This window comes from Staurois parvus, unplaced genomic scaffold, assembly GCF_062004578.1.
Source record: "Staurois parvus isolate SC_StPar_1 unplaced genomic scaffold, SC_StPar_1.0 ptg001481l, whole genome shotgun sequence".
In the NCBI taxonomy this organism is placed as follows: domain Eukaryota; kingdom Metazoa; phylum Chordata; class Amphibia; order Anura; family Ranidae; genus Staurois; species Staurois parvus.
The window spans coordinates 655,454-678,995 of NW_028319277.1; the positions used below are offsets into that span (position 1 = coordinate 655,454).

Consider the following 23,542-nt stretch of genomic DNA (forward strand, 5'->3'; position numbering starts at 1 on the left):
TCACACCAACTCACCATCTCATCTTCCCACACTTCTATTAACATTATGTTTATCATCTACTCTTTTACAGAAGAAATAATTTAACAGCTATATTCTAACACAGGTTACTTTATTATATGTTATTCTTAGTTTATATATATATATATTTGTTATAGTTACTGTGTATCTGCATATACGTATTCTCCAAGCAATACCCTATTCATTTAAATAGGTAAAGATACTTGTGTTTGTTCTAACTGTAAAGTATTATTGACTGACAACCTACACAGTTTTGGTGAATTTAGGTAAAAAAGCAGAACTGTCACCTCAGAACACTTAGCATGGTTGGAGGATCCATGTATTGTTGCATACTACTAAAGAGCCTTCAGATATTTAGATATTTTAAAGCTCTATAAACACTGCTTCTGCCATGCAAGTTTCTCTAAGGAGTGTTTGGCCAGTGTGGTGGTCAGGAACATTGTATTTGCAGATATACATAGGTGGGAGATAGAGGGGAGAGTGAGAGAGACATCTAGGAGCTCAATGTTTTGGAATGGTGCTTGACACCTATCTTCCATAGTCTACCAGGATTACCATTTTGTAATATAAAATCTAAGAACTCCCTTCCTCCACCTATCCACTTAGGGGTTGACAAGACTACATTTTTTGGGGGGGGGGTTTCCATCTACAATAGCCAGGAAGTGAACCAGCGAGTCTCCCACCCCAGTCAGATGAACTTTGTGGGTGGCCTTCAGGTCCCTCAGGATGGTTTTATTCATATTGGGAGGAGTGGCACTGTCTGACCACAGGATAAAAATTATACTCAGCATAAATAGCTAACGCCGAAACACTTCCCGTTATTAGAAATGTACAATTGTTCCTGACAGTGGAATTTAAAGCAGAATTTCAGGCAAAGAGATTTAAAAAAAAATGAAATACATATTCAATGATCAGCGAGACTTCAGATCCATCTAACACCCCTGCCAGTCAAACCAACCAACCCTAACATTAAGGAAGCCCAATCATATTGAATGGGAGAGCCAACACACCAAAACAAATCGTTTACTGGACACTCCACAAGGCCGAGATGGTTCTAAAGAGAGATGGTGCTCTAAAACGCAGGACTATTGTGGTTTGTTGGTGATGTGCATTGGAAATATTCATTGGAGATGTGCGTTGGAGGCTCAAAATGGGTGTATTGGACAACAACAAGCTTTTTGCTGCCCATAACCACAATTCAGCAGGGTAAATCTTGCCTTACAGGTCCTAAACCAAAGAATTTAGTGACAATGTATAAATATACTTAGATGTTTGTATTATTACTTATTTACAGTGTGGCCATACAAGGAAATGCCAACTATTCTCCTCTGCTGGCTATAGGCAAAATCATACTGTCTCCATCAGGACCTGATGACAGATATACAGAGCTGGGTGGCAGGTTCAAGCCTGGTATTTTTTCTCTTCATATAGGAAGATATACTGATATAGATATATAAATATGGCTCTAAATATAGATAGGAATAACAAAGAGAAGAACCATTACCTGTGTCACTGCTAGGGTTGCCACCTCACCCAAACACATATTAATTACACAGGTCCTGTGGCTGATTAAGTTGGTAATTAAACTCACTTAGTGCCATATCTGCATTAAATTAAATTATCCTCCGCACCTGTATAATTAATATGTGTTCGGTTTTAAAGGGATGAGGTGGCAACCCTAGTAACTGCATATGTGAAGGTTTGCTGGAGATCTGGGTTCTCAATCTGGTCTCGGCACATTGTACCACATAATAATTGTATAAACACCTCCAGCATTCCAACATTCTATAAATGCAGTCATTTATAAGTGTTGTTATAAATGTAACAACAACAGAATTTTTATGAACCATGTATCCACAGCTTCCTTTTTCACATAGTTACATAGTTAGTCTGGATGAAAAAAGACAAAAGTCCATCCAGTTCAACCATAGAAAAAAAAAAGTTATAATCCTATACCCACAGTTAAATAAATACATCACAATGTAGCACTACTCACAAAAATAAATGAATAAATATAAACATCCACAAATACATAGTGACACACTGTACAAAATCCATGAAATAAACCAATAATGCTCACTCGGTGCCACAATATAAATATAAACATCAGTGAAAATGATAATCATGCATATGATACTTCATATATTACCACAATATAATCTGATTTAAAAACCCCAAAAATGTGATGGTGAATGATAGTAGAAACATATGTTTCTACTACTACAAATACATAAAAACATGCAAAAACCTATTGCATATACATGCAGTAGATACCTAAAATACCACACAACATATACCAAGGAACATATACCTCTTGCAAGGTAAAAAATAAAAATCCCAATCAGTGAGACATAAAATATATAAAATCAGTGCACAATATTTGTGAAAAAATCTGTGCAACAACCAGGGGCGGACTGACCATTTGGAAACTCGGGCAGTGCCCAAGGTCCGGGGGTCAGTAGGGGGCCCCATGAGATGCCCCTGGTACCTTTTTCATAGGCTTTTTTGAGTTTGGGCAAGGACACAGGGGCCCCATGATCCCCTATTGCCCGGGGGCCCCATGAGTTGTCAGTACGCTCCTGGCAACAACAAGTAAATATATAAATAGGATCAAACTGCAACGTCTGATCTGTGCTCATAAAGTCCAATAAGATGTGGATAATATCACCTTATCCAATTAGAGATGACACTCGTGCTGATAGGGTGTGACAGTGGGTAACTGCTGACACAAGACAATCCGACCACCGGCTAGGTAAGCCTCTCACCTTAAAACTTTGAAACGTACGGGTCAAAGCGTTTTGTAAGATCCCACTCTCAGATCCTTTAAGTATGCAGCCACTCCACTGATCTGCTCCCACCACACACAAATCTCCATCTACAAGGTCAGCAATCTGATAATGGCTGCTCTGCAGATAGGGTAAGATACAACGCCAATATCTCACTTAAAACACAAAACACGTCTGTCAGCGTGCAGGGTCCAATTAGATGAGTGCACAGAGTCCCCTTCCCCAGAAAAAGCACAACATTGCAGTCAGGGTGGGGAGACTCCGCAAGCCTGTATGCCTCACCCCACCCTGACTGCAATGCTGTGCTATTTCTGGGGAAGGGGACTCTGTGCACTCATCACACACTATCCGCACGAGGGACATCTCTAATTGGATAAAGTGATATTATCCACATCATATTGGACTTTATGAGCACAGATCAGACGTTGCAGTTTGATCCTATTTATATATTTATGTTGTTGCACAGATTTTTTCACAAATATTGTGCACTGATTTTATATATTTTATGTCTCACTGATTGGGATTTTTATTTTTTTACCTTGCAAGAGGTATATGTTCCTTGGTATATGTTGTGTGGCATTTTAGGTATCTACTGCATGTATATGCAATAGTTTTTTGCATGTTTTTATGTATTTGTAGTAATAGAAACATATGTTTCTACTATCATTCACCATCACATTTTTGGGGGGTTTAAATCACATTATATTGTGGTATTATATGAAGTATCATATGCATGATTATCATTTTCACTGATGTTATATTTATATTGTGGCACCAAGTGAGCATTATTGGTTTATTTCATGGATATTTTACAGTGTGTCACTATGTATTTGAGGATGTTTATATTTATTCATTAATTTTTGAGAGTAGCGCTACACTGTGATTTATGTATTTATATATACAGCTCATAGATATATGATTTAATGTTAACAGCTTCTCTTGGTAGGTTACATTTTCTGAGATTTATAGCACAGGAGGTTAACACCACTATTGCATAGAATCTATACCCACAGTTGATCTAGTGGAAGGCAAAAACACCAGCAAAGCATGATCCAATTTGCTCCTGCAGAGAAACAAATTCCTTCCTGATCCCCCGAGAGGCAATCGGATTTTCCCTGGATCAACTTTACCTATAAATGTTATATCCAGTTATATTCTGTGTATCCAAGAAAGAAGCCAGGACTTTCCTACAGCAATCCACTGAGCTGGCCAGAACCATCTCTTGAGGGAGTCTATTCCACATTCTCACAGCTCTCACTGTGAAGAAATCTTTCCGTGTTTGGAGATAAAATTTATTTTCCTCCAGACGTAATGAGCGCCTCCTTGTCCTCTGTGAAGACCTCAGGGTGAATAGCTCTACACCGAGTTCACTATATGAACCACTGATGTATTTATACATGGAGATCACATCCCCCTTATGTATTATACATGGAGATCATATTCCCCCTTATGTATTATACATGGTGATCATATCCCCCCTTATGTATTATACATGAAGATCATACCCCCCCTTATGTATTAGACCTGGAGATCATATCCCCCTTATGTATTGTACATGGAGATCATATCCCCCCTTATGTATTATACATGGAGATCATACCCCCTTATGTATTATACATGGAGATCATATCCCCCCTTATGTATTATACATGAAGATCATATCCCCCTTATGTAATATACATGGAGATCATATCCCCCTTATGTATTATACATGGTGATCATATCCCCCCTTATGTATTATACATGGTGATCATATCCCCCCTTATGTATTATACACGGTGATCATTTCCCCCCTTATGTATTTATACATGTTGATCATATCCCCCCTTATGTATTACACATGGAGATCATATCCCCTGTCCTGCCTTCTCTGCAGTTATGAAAGGGTTTCAGAGGGTAACAGGCAGTATAACCTTTGATATCCACACAGTAACGAGTCGATGATTGATAACCGATGATCTTTTACTGATAACATGTGACCATAGTACATGAAGTGTGAATATGAATGTGGATACGAGAATGAATGAATGGTAAAACTGAAATACAAACAGAATAAACAGACATGAGTACATATCTAACTTCCTAGCTATGTGCATAACATTCCACAGTACATAGGAAGGGTACTTACAGACTTTGGGGGTCTAATCAAGCCCATATATGAAGAGGGAACAGCATCCCACATCTACTCTCATAGTAGAATTTCTTCAGTCTGAAGAGATGAGGTCACTTCCTCCCAAGTTAGCAAACAGGAAGTCCCTGGCCTTAAAGGGGACAGACACTGCTGAATGCTAAAGAATGCCTTGTGTAATACAAGGCAGCACACTCCTCACTTGGCATAATAATGATATGCCACTATTAAACTCTTGGAAGGAGTAAAACGACTTCCGTGATGGGTCTAAGGTACACCTTAGGGGTGCCCCGTTTTACTACTCTGACCTCTATTTTCCTGACTCTGCTATCACTACTAGCATCAATCCCCACAATGAGTCCAATTGGCCACTCGTTCCTGTGGGCCTGAGAGTCTTTTAGTAGAATAACATCTCCAACTTGTAAGTTAGGCTTGTCGGCTTGCCATTTGTTGCGTGGCTGGAGGGTCATCAAGTACTCCTGCCTCCATCTCTTCCAGAAGATATCGGCAAGGCTTTGAACTTGTTTCCATTGCTTGGTGTACAAGTCTTTAAGATCAAAGTCCCCGTTGGGAGCTGTCACCATCTCCATCTTCTGGGTCAGCAACGTTGCCGGTGTCAAGACGGTTGGCATCTCTGGGTCAGTAGACACTGGGACCAAAGGTCTGGCGTTCATGATAGCCATGACTTCAGCCATCAGCGTGGTTAAGACTTCGTGTGTGAGACGAGTAGATCCAATCTTTAGAAGCATTGCATCTAGAATGCAACGAGCTACTCCAATCATCCTCTCCCAAGCTCCTCCCATATGTGAGGCATGAGGAGGATTGAAGTTCCAAGTGCATCTTTGGTTTTGAAGATAGTTACTTGTCTCTGAGTCTGTTGCAACGATCTTCAATTCCTTGCAGGCTCCAATAAAGTTTGTGCCACAGTCAGAACAAATCTGTTTTGCTGGTCCTCGAATGGAGAAAAATCTTCTCAAGGCATTGATGAAGCTTGAGGTAGATAGAGACTCAATTACCTCAATGTGAACTGCTCTGGTACTCATACACGAGAAAATAACAGCCCAGTGTTTGTTCTCTGCACTGCCTCCTCTGGTCTTGCGAGAAGATATGTTCCAAGGACCAAAAACGTCTAGGCCCACATTTGTGAATGGAGGATCTGAAGCCAGCCTGTCTGGAGGTAAATATGACATCTTCTGGACTTCAAGTTTTCCTCTGATTTTCTTGCAAGTTACACATTTGTTAATCACACTAGAGACTAGTCTTTTACCTCCTAGGATCCACAATCCAGCTGAGCGGACTGCTCCTTCAGTGAGGTGGCGACCTTGATGTGCAACTTGCTCGTGGTGGTGTCTTGTCAGAAGAACGGCAACGTGATGATTCTTGGGTATGACAATGGGATGTTTTTCTAGAATAGTCGTATCAGCTGTGGGTAGACGACCTCCAAGTCTCATCACTCCATCTTCATCAAGGACAGGGTTCAACTTTTTGAGCGGTCTGTGTTTAGAAAGGTCTTCTTTCTTGAGAAGACATTGAATTTCTTCCTTGAAGGCTTCCTGCTGAACACATCTGATAATGGTGACATTGGCTCGCTCAAGATAGTCATTGTTACCCTGGTCAACACTGGCTGTTTTGCTGAAGGATCTGGCCAAGCAGATGAGTTTCCCTATGGCACGGATGAGTGACCTCCAGCTGGAAAACCTTTCGAACTTACATGAGCCAAGACCTTCTCTGTTGGTTAGAGTCTTGTAAACTGCAACTAGAGGTCTTATCTCTTTGTCTTGGTCTGGTTCTACAAGCTGAAAAGTTCTTTTCTGATTAGTCTCTTCAGTTTCTGATCCAGTCAAGAAGGATGGACCTGTGAACCAGTTAGTCTGTTTGAGGATAGCAGCTGGTACCAGTCTAGTCCCATGGTAAGCAGGGTTCTTGTCTGTACTGATGTGATGCCACTGTTCTGGACTTGTACACCTTCTGATACGTGTTACTCTGTTTGACACGTATGTGTAGAATCTTCTTGAAGCGTTGTGGATATAACCTAAAACAATCTTGCTGTCTGTGTAGAAGTTCACTGCATGGATCTCAATGTCCAGTTCTGCAATGAGTAAGTCTGCTATCTCCACAGCTAGGACAGCAGCACAAAGTTCTAAGCGTGGGACTGTGTGAGCAGGTCTTGGAGCCAGTTTGGACTTTCCCAAGATGAATCCTGCATGGCTTTGTCCCTGAGTGTCTATGACTCTAAGGTAGGCTACAGCTGCTATAGCCACGGTGGATGCATCTGAAAACACGTGTATCTCTCTTCGTTTTGTAACAGACAAAGAAACAGAGACGTATGGTCTTTGGATGCTAAATCGCTCAAGCTCCAGCAAAGAGTCTTTCCACAACTTCCACTGCATTTCTTTCTTTTAAGGTAGAGGTGTGTCCCAATCACTTTGTTCTAGCTCAGTTGTAATCTCTCTCAAAAGAGCTTTGCCTTGCATGGTGATGGGTGCTGCGAACCCCAAGGGATCGTAAAGACTGTTGACCGTAGACAAGACACCTCGCTTTGTGAAAGGCTTCTCTTCCCTGGATACTCGGAAGGTGAAGCTGTCAGTCTTCAAGTCCCAGCTAAGCCCTAAGCTTCTTTGAAGGGGTAGTGAATCTGTACCTAGATCTAAGTCTTTGAGGTCTTTTGCACGGTCTTCTGCTGGGAATGCTTCCATGACTTTGCTGTTGTTGGAAGCCACTTTGTGCAGTCTTATGTTAGATTCTGCTAGCAAGTCTCTAGTGCTTTTCAAAATGTCAATGGCTTCTCCACTACTGGAGAAGGAAGCAAGTCCATCGTCTACATAAAAGTTTTTCATAACAAATTGTTTGGCTTCAGGGTTGTGTCTGTCACCTTGCTGCGCTGCTCGTCTCAAGCTGTAGATAGCGACAGCTGGTGAGGGACTGTTCCCAAACACATGTACTTTCATTCTATACTCTATGATACCTTTGTTGAGGTCGTTGTCTTCATACCATAGGAACCTCAGGTAGTCTCTGTGGTCTTCACGGACAAGGAAGCAGTAGAACATCTGCTGTACATCTGCTGTTACTGCAACAAGTTCTCTTCGGAATCTGATATGGACTCCAAGAAGTGTGTTGTTCAGGTCTGGTCCGCTGAGAAGTACATCATTAAGGGAAATACCTTCATGCTTTGCACTGGAATCAAATACTACATGTATCTGACCTGGTTTTTGAGGATAGTACACTCCGAATATTGGCAAGTACCAGCGTTCTTGTGTTTCATGCAGTGCTGGTGCTTTTTCAGCTTGATCTTTGTCAAAGATTTTCCGCATGAATTCTTGGAAGTGTTCTTTCATGTATGGCTTTCTTTCAAGAGTGCGCTGCAATAGCGCAAGGCGTTTCTCTGCTTGCACTCTGTTGTTGGGAAGATGATGCCATGGTGTACGGAATGGTAGTGGGGCTACCCAACTGCCTACTTTGTCTTTGAAGACTTCTCTGTCCATGATCTCAAGGAAAAGGTTATCTTCAACAGATGGTGTTAGTTTGTCATCATCTTGAGTTCTCTCAAACACTTTGTGGACTAGCTGATCTGAATCTTCAGCTGAGGCTGTATCTTCCAGGAACCTCTGGGTGTTCTGGGGATGTGTTGGGTTAAATAGTTTCTCTTTAATCTGCATGCTGTTGTTACATGGGCAAAGACATGATGTGCGACCGTTCTGCAGCAGATTTGTTCTGTAGACATTCACCTTTGCGGGTTTGTGAAGTCCGTCCAGACATACATCTCCAACGATAACCCATCCAAGATCAAGACGTTGAGCAAATGGTGCATTGTGCGGCCCATTGTATTGTTCTCTGACCTTGTGCACTCTCAGTGTCAGGGATCTCCGCGATCCCTGCCGCGATGGTCCCGGCGCAGGAGCACTGCTCCACCCAGTGCACGGGCACTGGGTCCGGGCCGGCCGCGGCGTTCGAGTTCGCGCATGCGCAGTAGAAGCCGCGGCCGCCCGCTGGGCACCAATGGCAGCGCAGGGCGGGATATTTAAAGGTCCCTGAGCTGTCATTTCGTTGCCTTCTGGTCTTACCTGCTTCCTGTGATCCTGTACCTGTGCCTAGTAAGTTATTGACCCGGATTGCCTTTGACCTTGCTGATTTCTCCTGCCCAGACCCCTGCTTGCCTGACCTCTCTCCCTGGATGCCCCTTATTAGATCTGACCTCCTGTTACTGACCTGGCGTGTGACCCGACGATTCTCTGCCTGCTCCCTTGTACCTTACCGTCCTCTACATTACCGACTCGGCCTGTCTGACTACGCACCTGCTCAGCCATCCATCCATCTATCCCATCGGGCTCACCCGACCTCCTCACATCTGGCTCTCCCTGGTTGGAACCCCTGGCGAACACCCCTACCACTGACAGGTGTGCTCAGTAGAGGCGACCTGGTCTCGGGGTACTACAAGTCCATCCCCACCATCAGGGGCCCTGGTGAACAAGTACCCCGGGGCTTAGACTCCGCGCTCTGGGCACGCCTGACCAGTGGAGTGCTAGTGGTGCCGCTCGGCGGTCCCTCACAGTACCAGAAGGCCATGACTGAGCCTCGAGGAGGACTCTCCCCGTTGGACGAGGTTTGCAGGCACCTGGCCACCCTGACACAAGCAGTAAACACATTACAGGACAGATGTCTGCAGATTGAGAATCGGTTTCAGGCCTGCACCATATCTGTTCCTGTTTCACAGGCCCCGGTTCCTGCACCACCGGTCGCAGCAGCCCACGAGCCGGCTCCTGGGCCTCCCACATCACTCCCTATGGCGGAACCCCGAGTACCCTTACCCGAACGCTTCCATGGGGATCGCACACGCTTTCGGTCATTCCGTGACTCCTGTCTGCTCTATTTTTAACTGCAGCCACGGACCTTTTTGACAGAATCGGTGAAAGTGGGGTTTGTTGTCTCCCTGTTGCAGGGTGAACCCCAAGACTGGGCCCACCGACTAAGGGGAAACAATGACCCTCACCTGGTTACGGTCGACAGCTTCTTTAATGCCATGGCCATCTTATATGATGACCCACAACGAGCGGCCGAGGCCACACTATACGCACTCCGACAAGGTCGGCGTGCGGCTGAGGAATACGCCTCTGACTTTAGGCGCTGGATGGGTGACACCCGTTGGAACGAATTCGCACTTTTGCACCAGTTCCGTATGGGCCTTTCTGAGGCTCTGAAAGACGAGCTCGCCCGGGTGGAGGTGCCCGAGACATTAGAGGACTTGATTGCACTCACCATTAAAATTGACCGTAGGCTACGGGAGCGCAGATTGGAGAGGTCTGGTCAGGGTCGCGGAAATCCCTGGGGGTCATTTCAGGGATCCAGTCAACATGCTAGGCCAAGCATCCAGAACCTGCCGTTTGAAGATGCTCCCGAACCCATGCAGCTAGGCCTGGCTCGGCCTAAACTATCGCCAGAGGAACGCCAGCGCAGACGCTCCCAGAATCTGTGCCTGTATTGCGGCGAAGCTGGTCACATGGTGCGTTCCTGCCCGCAGAAACTGAGTAAGTTCACCTCATCTTCTTTATCTGTTGGCAATACGAATCCGTCCCAGTACTTAGTTGTTCCCCTCTCCTTTCAGCTTTCAGAAAGGACCGTGGAGGTGACGGCCATAGTTGATTCGGGGGCATGCAGCTGTTTTGTGGATATCAATTTTGCTCACCAGCAGGGTATCCCCCTCCGCCCAAAGGAGAAGGGGTTTCACATCTTTTTGGCTGATGGTTCCCGGATAAAGTCAGGAGTAGTTAACCAGGAGACCCTTTCCATTATGACTTCCATTGCCGGTCAGCACCAGGAACTCCTCCGACTGGATGCTATTGCATCACCCCTTTTCCCAGTCATTCTGGGGCTCCCTTGGTTGCGGGCCCATAACCCCCAAATTGACTGGGAGACTGGGGTTGTCTCGTTCCCTTCCCCATATTGTCGGGAACTGTGTCGAACTTCGGGCCCGGAGGTCCCCCAGGTCCTCCTGTGCTCTGAAGGGGATGACAGCCTAAAACAAGTGATTCCTGCAGCCTATCACAAGTTTCTTGATGTGTTCAGTGAACGGGGAGCAGATGCTCTACCCCCCCACCGCCCATATGACTGTCCTATCGATCTGTTGCCCGGTTCTGAAATTCCGTTCGGGCGAATTTTCCCCCTTTCTGAGCTAGAATTAGGGGCCCTGAAGGACTATATTGAGGACAGCCTCCGAAAGGGATTCATCCGTCCCTCCACTTCCCCAGCAGGTGCAGGGATCTTCTTTGTAGAAAAGAAGGACAAGACTTTGAGGCCATGCATTGACTATCGGGAATTGAATAGGGTCACCATTAAAAATCGTTACCCATTACCTCTGGTACCTGAATTATTCCAGAGCTTAAAAGCTGCAGTAGTATTTACCAAGCTGGACTTAAGGGGAGCCTACAATTTGGTTCGCATAAGGGAGGGGGATGAGTGGAAGACGGCCTTCCGCACCCGTTTCGGCCATTTTGAATACCTGGTCATGCCGTTCGGGTTGTGCAATGCGCCAGCCACCTTCCAGCACTTTGTAAATGATATCTTTAGGGACTTCCTGGACATCTTTGTCATCGTCTACTTAGACGACATTTTGATTTTCTCATCCTCCCTGGGGGAGCACAGGGTACATGTAACAAAGGTGTTGGGGCGGTTGCGGCAGCACGGGTTGTACGCTAAGGCAGAGAAATGCTGCTTTGAACAGGCTAGCGTTACATTTCTGGGTGTGATTATCTCCACCACGGGAGTCGCAATGGACCCTCAGAAGGTCTCAGCGATCCTAGATTGGCCTGAACCCACGGACAGGAAAAGTGTCCAATGTTTCATTGGGTTCACAAATTTCTACCGGAAGTTCATCAAGAACTTCTCGGGTCTGGTCTCCCCCATCACTCAGTTAACTAAGCTTGGGACGCGGTTCAGATGGACGCCCGAGGCACAGGAAGCTTTTGAAGCACTAAAAAGGTTATTTACCACGGCACCCATTCTGGGTCATCCCGACGCCTCCCTGCCCTACATCTTAGAAGTAGATGCATCAGAAAACGCGGTTGGCTCCATCCTTTCCCAGCGGAAGGGCGCCAAGGAATTACTTCACCCAGTAGCATTTTTCTCACGGAAACTTACCCCTGCGGAGAGGAATTACGACATTGGGGATCGCGAGCTACTGGCTATCAAGACCGCTTTAGAAGAATGGAGGTACCTGCTGGAAGGTGCCTCCCATCCCATCCTGATATTCACGGACCACAAGAACCTGGAATATCTGAGGACGGCCAAGCGTCTACGCCCACGACAAGCAAGATGGGCATTGTTTTTCTCGAGGTTCCAGTTCCACATCACATACAGGCCCGGCTCGAAAAACACGAAGCCTGACGCGTTGTCGCGCATGTACGAGGACACCAAGGAGACCCCAGTACCAGACACTATTCTGCCTGCAGGAAATTTCTTGGCCCTTCAGACAAACCTTCGCTCCGAGATCCTGAGAGCGTCCACAACGATGTCTACCTCCGATGGGGCCCCCCTCCAGAACAAGGAGGGACTCCTATGGAGGGAGGACCGGATTGTGGTGCCGGAGGATGCCCGAACCTTAGTCTTGGGACACTGCCATGACCATCCACTGGCATTACATTTTGGGCCGGTCAAGACCCTGGAACTTCTCCGACGTTCCTTCTGGTGGCCGGACATGGCCCAGGATTGTAAGAACTACGTGGGCTCCTGTGCCATCTGCCAGCGGAGCAAGCCTTCAAGAAATAAGGCGTGGGGCTTGCTACGTCCATTGCCCATCCCTGAACGGCCCTGGCAGAAAACCTCTATGGACTTCATAGTCAAGCTTCCACCTTCACTGGACCACACAGCAATTCTCGTGGTCGTGGACCGCTTATCCAAGATGGCCCATTTCATCCCATTACGGAAGACTCCATCAGCAGCTGAGACGGCGCAAGTCTTTATTCGAGAGATCGTTAGACTGCATGGGGTTCCCGAAGACATCGTCTCGGACCGAGGGGTGCAGTTTACCTCGCGATTTTGGAGGGCGTTGTGCAAAGCCCTGGATATCAAGCTGTCCCTTTCCTCGGCATTTCACCCTCAGACCAATGGCCAGACCGAAAGGACCAATCAGACCCTGGAGCAGTACCTGCGATGCTACACATCATTCTCTCAGGACGACTGGGTGCCACTCCTCCCTTTGGCAGAATTTGCGTACAACAACGCTTGCCATTCAGCAACTGGGCAGTCCCCGTTCTTCGCCAACTATGGGTTTCATCCGGTCTTCCTCCCGGACTTGGTCCCGGAATGCCCGATTCCAGCGACACAGGACGCACTGACCTTCTTCACCTCCAACAATAAGAAACTACAGGAAGCCATCCGTCAAGCCCAAGAAGACTACAAGAGGGCTTTTAATAGGAAGCGAAGAGGGGATCTGGTGTTGCAGCCCGGAGAGAAGGTTTGGCTGGCTACGTCTAACTTGAGGATGCTCTGCCCGTCAAAAAAGTTGGGACCTAAATTTATAGGCCCTTTCTGCATCAAACGGATGGTCAATGAAGTGGCCTATGAACTTGTTCTCCCTGAGACACTCAAGATCCACCCTGTCTTCCACGTGTCCCTGTTGAAACCAGTAGTCCCTGATGCCTTCCCGGAACGGGAATCCAGGCCCCCGGAGGCCATAACGGTCGAAGAGGAAGAAGAATTCGAGGTGGAGGCAATCTTGAAGTGCCGACGAAGGGGGGGCCAGACCCAATTTCTCATCAAGTGGAAGGGCTACGGCCCTGAGGACAATTCGTGGGAACCAGCCCATAATGTCCATGCACCTAGGCTGGTCCGGAGGTTTCTTTGTGATCACCCGTGGTGGAGAGATCGGGTGGGCATCCGGAGGTTGCTCGTAGGGGGGGGGCAATGTCAGGGATCTCCGCGATCCCTGCCGCGATGGTCCCGGCGCAGGCGCACTGCTCCACCCAGTGCACAGGCACTGGGTCCGGGCCGGCCGCGGCGTTCGAGTTCGCGCATGCGCAGTAGAAGCCGCAGCCGCCCGCTGGGCACCAATGGCAGCGCAGGGCGGGATATTTAAAGGTCCCTGAGCTGTCATTTCGTTGCCTTCTGGTCTTACCTGCTTCCTGTGATCCTGTACCTGTGCCTAGTAAGTTATTGACCCGGATTGCCTTTGACCTTGCTGATTTCTCCTGCCCAGACCCCTGCTTGCCTGACCTCTCTCCCTGGATGCCCCTTATTAGATCTGACCTCCTGTTACTGACCTGGCGTGTGACCCGACGATTCTCTGCCTGCTCCCTTGTACCTTACCGTCCTCTACATTACCGACTCGGCCTGTCTGACTACGCACCTGCTCAGCCATCCATCCATCCCATCGGGCTCACCCGACCTCCTCACATCTGGCTCTCCCTGGTTGGAACCCCTGGCGAACACCCCTACCACTGACAGGTGTGCTCAGTAGAGGCGACCTGGTCTCGGGGTACTACAAGTCCATCCCCACCATCAGGGGCCCTGGTGAACAAGTACCCCGGGGCTTAGACTCCGCGCTCTGGGCACGCCTGACCAGTGGAGTGCTAGTGGTGCCGCTCGGCGGTCCCTCACACTCAGTATGTCTCTTCCTAGTAGAAGGACGATTGCAGCATCTGGGTTGAGTGTTGGGATCTTGTCTGCTATTCGCATGAGATGAGGGTAGTGACGTGCCACTTCAGGTGTGGGAATCTCTGACCTGTCATCTGGTATCATGTCACATTCTATGAGGGTAGGAAGAGTCAGCTGCGTCTTTCCATCTAATGACTCGATAGTGTAGTTGTTTGCTCTTCTCCCTGATGTCTCTATAACTCCAGAACATGCCTTCAAGGTGTATGGAGTTGAACTTCCTTTGTCACCCAAGAGGTCAAAGAACTCTGTCTTTGCTAGAGACCTGTTGCTTTGTTCGTCTAGGACTGTATACATCTTCACTGCCTTTTCTCTGAGACCATTGGGATACACTTTGACTAAGCATATCTTAGAGCATGATCTAGAGAGTCCTGGTTCTGTACAGATCTCAGTGCACTTTGAAGTTATCGCTGGTGTTGTACTTTCTTTTTGCACCCCACCATGATCTTCTTGAGCCGCTGGAACTTCTGATCTCCATGGTGGTGGTCCTGGGTGCAGTGCTGACAGATGTCGGTCATTGTTGCATTCTGTGCACCGTATTTCTCTCTTACAGTCTTTTGCAAGATGTTGCATTGAGGCGCAGCATCTGAAACAAAAGCCTTGCGCTCCTCTAATGTCTTACTTCTGAAACTGCAATATTTTCTTAGTGGATGAGGCTTGTTGTGTATTGGGCACTGTTTGTCTGGATCCTCAACTTCCTTGCTTGTGTTGTCTTCCTGATTGGCTACAGCCTCAGGCGGGACTTCTGTCTTCCGCACAGAAACTGTTGCTCTGCGTTCTTTGTAGTGTACTGACGGCTGCTTCTCTGTCCTTGGGGAGCTTGCAACTCTCTTGTTCAGGAAGGCGAAGCTTGGGTCATTGCGTGTCTTAGCTTGGTCTAAAACGAATTCAGCGAGGAAGACAAACGGTGGAAATGCAACTCGATAGTCTTTCTTGTATCTGGATGCTTGAGAGACCCACCTTTCTTGCAGGTTGAAAGGGAGCTTCTCGATTATGGGCTCTACTCCACGTGCTGTGTCTAAGTATAAGAGACCTGGCAGAGTTCCACTAGACTTTGCTGCTTCTATCTCTAGGAGTAGGTCTCCGAGCTCTCTCAGCTTCTGATTGTCTTTGTTTGTCATTTTCGGGCAAGTTTCAATTTTCTTTAAAAGTGCTTCTTCAATTACTTCAGGTGACCCATAGCAGTCTTCCATTCTCTGCCAGACCATCACAAGTCCTGCTGTTGCATCATGGACATGCACTGACCTGATTCTTTTGGCCTGCTCTGAGGACTCTGGTCCTAGGTATTTGGCGAGTAGGTCGAGCTTCTCTCTGTCTGTCAGCTCTAAGCTTTGGGTGCTGCTTAGGAAGGATGACCTCCAGGCCCAGTAGTTTTCAGGATGATCATCAAACTTCAAGAGACCAGTGCTCACCATCTCACGGCGCATCAGGTATTTCGACACGTCTGTAACCCTTGCTGTGTCAGGTGCGTTTGTTCTGGGTACAAACGCGGGACTACTGGCTGATAGTGACTGATGGGTTCGTTGAGGTATTTGACTAAGTCTATTTTGGTCAGATGGTTGCTCTCCTCTATTGTAGTCTAGATCTGGTCTTGCACGAGGAGAGGTTATATCGCCATCTACTTGGTTTTTTAGCGTGTGTGGGCGGTTTGGTATCTGAGCCCGTGATTGGTTGACTTATCACGTGGCGGTTCAGGTTCAGTCTTGTAGTGATGCGTAACGTCAAAGCTATCTGCTCCCAACTGGGTCCTTGATGGTTTCGGTGCGTCACTAGGCTGTTTATCAGGGTACAGGGTTGCTTGTGATTGCTCGAACTCACGGATGCGTTGGAATGTACTGAAAGGTGTTATCGGGGTTTCCAGTACATCGCTCTCTACAAACTGAATATCTGCAGCTCTCGCGAGAACTTCGGCTTCAGCTATGGCTGCTGCAGCTATTTTCTGTTGCTGAAGTATGTGTAAAGAGGCTTGTACTTCTGCCTTTCTCCTAAGCGTTTCTGCTTTTCTCCTAAGCGTTTCTGCTTCTCTCCTTTTTATTTCAGCTTGACTCTTCTGCTGCTCTTCATCTAGGTAGCCTTGCTCTTTCATAAGCTCTGTTTCCTATATGGCATAGGAGGCCATGGCGCATGCGGCCTCGGCCTTGGCTTGTGCCCTGGCGGCGATAGCGCTGACTGAAGACAAGTTTGTGACACTAGAATGTCTGGAACTTGTATGCTTACTCCTGGCTGCCCCAGCACTTACTGATGACAGGTCTGTGACGTTTGAATGCCTGGAACTTGAACGCTTAGATCTGGCGGTTTCTGCTTTGGATGTCGACAGATCCGATTTATTATAAGTTCTCGGTGTGCTGCATTGTGACCTAGTTTCCAGCGTACTGTGCATATTTTCTTCCTGTTCGCACAAGATTTTAGGAAGGGTTAATTTAGTGATATCTTTCATATCTTTCTCTGTGTCTGCGTGCTGCATTTTGCTTGAGTGGAGTACACAGCGTGTACACGAAGCTGAGTTAGTTTCACTTTGCTATGCCTAGACTGGCTGTGCTGTGGGGATTTCACACACACGTGCTGCTGTATTAACAGTTAAGAGTCTTTTCTGTGTTGTGGGGCTTGCTGTAGTGTTTCCACACAATGTGCTCTGAAGTAACCCTGTAAGTCTTTTTACTGTCCTGCCTTCTCTGCAGTTATGAAAGGGTTACAGAGGGTAACAGGCAGTATAACCTTTGATAACCACACAGTAACAAGTTGATGATTGATAACCGATGATCTTTTACTGATAACATGTGACCATAGTACATGAAGTGTGAATATGAATGTGGATACGAGAATGAATGAATGGTAAAACTGAAATACAAACAGAATAAAAAGACATGAGTACATATCTAACTTCCTAGCTATGTGCATAACATTCCACAGTACATAGGAAGGGTACTTACAGACTTTGGCGGTCTAATCAAGCCCATATATGAAGAGGGAACAGCATCCCACATCTACTCTCATAGTAGAATTTCTTCAGTCTGAAGAGATGAGGTCACATCCTCCCAAGTTAGCAAACAGGAAGTCCCTGGCCTTAAAGGGGACAGACACTGCTGAATGCTAAAGAATGCCTTGTGTAATACAAGGCAGCTCATCCCCCTTATGTATTATACATGGAGATCATATCCTCCCTTATGTATTACACATGGAGATCATATCCCCCTTATGTATTATACATGGAGCTCATATTCCCCCTTATGTATTATACATAGAGCTCATATCCCCCCTTATGCATTTATACATGTTGATCATATCCCCCCTTATGTATTATACATTGATATCATATCCCCCCCTTATGTATTATACATGGAGGTCATATCCACTTTATGTATTATACATGGTGATCATATCCCCCCTATGTATTATACATGGAGATCATATCCCCCCTTATGTATTATGCATGGAGGTCATATCCCCCTTGTGTATTATACATAGAGATCATATCCCCTCTTATGTATTATACATGGTGATAATATTCCCCCTTATGTATAATACATGGAGATCATATCCCCCCTTATGTATTATACATGGAGATCATATCCCTCTTATGTATTTATACATGTTGATCATATCCCCCTTATGTAATATACATGGAGATAATATCCTTCCTTATGTATTATACATTGTGATCATATCCCCCCTTATGTATTATACATGGTGATAATATCCCCCCTTATGTATTATACATGATGATCATATCCCCCCTTATGTATTTATACATGTTGATCATATCCCCCCCTTATGTATTATACATGGAGATCATATCCCCCTTATGTATTATACATGGAGATCATATTCCCCCTTATGTATTACACATGGAGATCATATCCCCCCCTTATGTATTATAAACGTTGATCATATCCCCCCTTATGTATTATACATGGAGATCATATCCCCCCTTATGTATCATACATGGAGACCATATCCCCCCTCATGTATTATACATGGAGATCATATCCCCCCTTATGCATTTATACATGTTGATCATATCCCCCTTTATGTATTATACATGGAGATCATATCCCCCCCTAATGTATTATACATGGAGGTCATATCCACTTTATGTATTATACATGGTGATCATATCCCCCCCTTATGTATTACACAAGGAGATCATATCCCCCTTATGTATTATACCTGGAGATCATATCCTCCCTTATGTATTATACATGGAGATCATTTCCCCCCGTATGTATTATACATGGAGGTCATATCCTCCCTTATGTATTATACATGGACAACATACCCTCCTTATGTATTATACATGTTGATCATATCCCCGCCTTATGTATTATAGATGGAGATCATATCCCCCTTATGCATTATACATGTTGATCATATCCCCCCATATGTATTATACATGGAGATCATATCCCCCCTTATGTAATATACATGGAGATCATATCCCCCCTTATGTATTATACATGGAGATCATATCTCCCCTTATGTATTATACATGGTGATCATATCCCCCTTATGTATTATACATGGAGATCATATCCCCCCTTATGTATTATACATGGTGATCATATCCCCCTTATGTATTAAACATGGAGATCATATCGCCCCTTATGTATTATACATGGTGATCATATCCTCCCTTATGTATTATACATTATGATCATATCCCCGCTTATGTATTATACATGGAGATCATATCTCCCCTTATGTATTACACATGGAGATCATATCCCCCTTATGTATTATACATGGAGCTCATATTCCTCCTTATGTATTATACACGTTGATCATATCCCCTCTTATGTATTATACATGGAGATCATATCCCCCCTTATGTATTATACATGGAGACCATATCCCCCTCTTATGTATTATACATGGAGATCATATCCCCCCTTATGCATTTATACATGTTGATCATACCCCCCCCTTATGTATTATACATGGAGGTCATATCCACTTTATGTATTATACATGGTGATCATATCCCCCCCTTATGTATTATACATGGAGATCATATCCCCCCTTATGAATTACACATGAAGATCATATCCCCCTTATGTATTATACATGGAGATCATTTCCCCCTGTATGTATTATACATGGAGGTCATATCCCCCTTATGTATTATACATGGACATCATACCCATCTTATGTATTATACATGTTCATCATATCCCCCCTTATGTATTATACATAGAGATCGTATCCCCTTTATGTATTATAAATTGAGGCCATATCCCCACTTATGTATTATACATGATGATCATACCCCCCCACTTATGTATTATACATGGAGATCATATACCCCCTTATGTATTATACATGGAGATCATATCCCCCCGTATGTATTATACATGGAGATCATATCCCTCTTAAGTTTTATACAAGGAGATCATATCCCTCCTTATGTATTTATACATGTTGATCATATCCCCCCCTTATGTATTATACATGGAGATCATATCCCCCCTTATGTATTATACATGGTGATCATATCCCCCCTTATGCATTATACATGGTGATCATATCCCCCCTTATGTATAATACATGGTGATTATATCCCCCTTATGTATTATATATGGTGATCATATCCCGCCTTATGTATTTATACATGTTCATCATATCCCCCCTTATGTATTACACATGGAGATCATATCCCCCTTATGTATTATACATGGAGATCATATCCTCCCTTATGTATTACACATGGAGATCATATCCCCCTTATGTATTATACATGGAGATCATATCCCCCCTTATGTATTATACATGGATATCATATCCCCCCTTATGTATTATACATGGATATCATATCCCCCCTTATGTATTATACACGTTCATCATATCCCCCCTAATGTATTATTCATGGAGAGCATATCCCCCCTTATGTAATATACATGGAGACCATATCCCCCCCTTATGTATTATTCATGGTGATCATATCCCCCCCCCTTATGTATTATACATGGAGATCATATCCCCCCTTATGTATTACACATGGAGATCATATCCCCCCTTATGTATTATACATGGAGATCATACCCCCCCCCCCCGTATGTTTTATACATGGAGATCATATCCCCCCGTATGTTTTATACATGGAGGTCATATACCCCCTTATGTATTATACATAGTGATCATATCCCCCCTTATGTATTATACATGGAGGTCATATCCACCCTTATGTATTATACATAGTGATCATATCCCCCCTTATGTATTATGTATCCCCCCTCATATCCCCCCTCCCTCCTAGATTGTCCCCCTCCCTCCTAGATTGTAAGCTCGAAAGAGTAGGGCCCTATAACCCCTCGTGTGCTGTTTGTTGTTGCTGTAATGTTTCATGTATTGTCCCCCCCTCTATTGTACAGCGCTGAGCAAACCCTTTGGCGCTATATAAACTCAATGTAATGTAATGTAATGTATTATACACAATGATCATATCCCCCCTTATGTATTATACATGGAGATCATATCCCCCCTTATGTATTATACATGGAGATCATATCCCCCCCTTATGTATTATACATGGATATCATATCCCCCCTTATGTATTATACATGGAGGTCATATCCACCCTTATGTATTATACATAGTGATCATATCCCCCTTATATATTATACATGGTGATCTTATCCTCCCTTATGTGTTATACATGGAGATCATATCCCCCCTTATGTATTATACATGGAGATCATATCCCCCTTATGCATTTAAACATGTTGATCATATCCCCCCTTATGCATTTAAACATGTTGATCATATCCCCCCTTATGCATTTAAACATGTTGATCATATCCCCCCTTATGTATTATACATGGAGATCATATCCCCTCCTTATGTATTATACATGGAGGTCATATCCACCCTTATGTATTAAACATGGTGATCATATCCCCCCCCCTTATGTATTTATACATGGAGATCATATCCCCCCTTATGTATTATACATGGAGGTCATATCCACCCTTATGTATTATACATAGTGATCATATCCCCCCTTATGTATTATACATGGTGATCATATCCCCCCTTATTTATTTATACATGTTCATCATATCCCCCCTTATGTATTATACATAGAGGTCATATCCCCTTATGTAATATACATGGAGATCATATCCCCCCTCATGTATTATACATGGGGTTCATATCCCCCCTTATGTATTATACATTGTGATCATATCCCCCTTATGTATAATACATGGTGATCATATACCCCTTATATATTATACATGGTTATCATATCCCCCCTTATTTATTTATACATGTTGAACATATCCCCCCCCCCCTTATGTATTACACATGGAAATCATATCCCCCTTATGTATTATACATGGAAATCATATCCGCCCTTAAGTATTACACATGGAGATCATATCCCCCTTATGTATTATACATGGAGATCATATCCACTTTATGTATTATACATGGTGATCATATCCCCCCCTTATGTATTATACATGGAGATCCTATCCCCCCTTATGAATTACACATGAAGATCATATCCCCCTTATGTATTATACATGGAGATCATTTCCCCCTGTATGTATTATACATGGAGGTCATATCCCCCCTTATGTATTATACATGGACATCATACCCATCTTATGTATTATACATGTTCATCATATCCCCCCTTATGTATTATACATAGAGATCGTATCCCCTTTATGTATTATAAATTGAGGCCATATCCCCACTTATGTATTATACATGATGATCATACCCCCCCCACTTATGTATTATGCATGGAGATCATATACCCCTTATGCATTATACATGGTGATCATATCCCCCCTTATGTATAATACATGGTGATTATATCCCCCTTATGTATTATATATGGTGATTATATCCCGCCTTATGTATTTATACATGTTCATCATATCCCCCCTTATGTATTACACATGAAGATCATATCCCCCTTATGTATTATACATGGAGATCATATCCTCCCTTATGTATTACACATGGAGATCATATCCCCCTTATGTATTATACATGGAGATCATATCCCCCCTTATGTATTATACATGGATATCATATCCCCCCTTATGTATTATACATGGATATCATATCCCCCCTTATGTATTATACACGTTCATCATATCCCCCCTTATGTATTATTCATGGAGAGCATATCCCCCCTTATGTAATATACATGGAGACCATATCCCCCCCTTATGTATTATTCATGGTGATCATATCCCCCCCCCTTATGTATTATACATGGAGATCATATCCCCCCTTATGTATTACACATGGAGATCATATCCCCCTTATGTATTACACATGGAGATCATATCCCCCCTTATGTATTATACATGGAGATCATACCCCCCCGTATGTTTTATACATGGAGATCATATCCCCCCGTATGTTTTATACATGGAGGTCATATACCCCCTTATGTATTATACATAGTGATCATATCCCCCCTTATGTATTATACATGGTGATCATATCCCCCCTTATGTATTTATACATGTTCATCATATCCCTCCTTATGTATTATGCATGGAGATCATATCCCATTATGTAATATACTTGGAGATCATATCCCCCTTATGTATTATACATGGGGATCATATCCCCCCTTATGTATTATACATTGTGATCATATCCCCCCTTATGTTTAATACATGGTGATCAAATACCCCTTATATATTATACATGGTGATCATATCCCCCCTTATGTATTTATACATGTTGAACATATCCCCCTTATGTATTATACATGGAGATCATATCCGCCCTTATGTATTACACATGGAGATCATATCCCCCTTATGTATTATACATGGAGATCATATCCCCCTTATGTGTTATACATGGAGTTCATATCCCCCCTTATGTATTATACATGGAGATCGTATCCCCCCTTATGCATTTAAACATGTTGATCATATCCCCCTTTTGTATTACACATGGAGATCATATCCCCCTTATGCATTATACATGGTGATCATAT

The 23,542-nt window shown here is 44.3% G+C and overlaps 1 protein-coding gene across 1 annotated transcript in view; it reads right to left on the bottom strand.

Annotated features, from left to right (window-relative positions):
* The window catches only part of LOC149435693 (transient receptor potential cation channel subfamily M member 2-like), a 322,316-nt gene extending 319,313 nt beyond the window's left edge, over positions 1 to 3,003 (bottom strand). Inside the window, exon 1 of the mRNA XM_089662482.1 lies at positions 2,784 to 3,003. The gene's annotated coding sequence lies outside the window, so the exon portion shown is untranslated. The remainder of the gene's footprint in view (positions 1 to 2,783) is intronic.
* Positions 3,004 to 23,542: the final 20,539 nt, after the last annotated feature.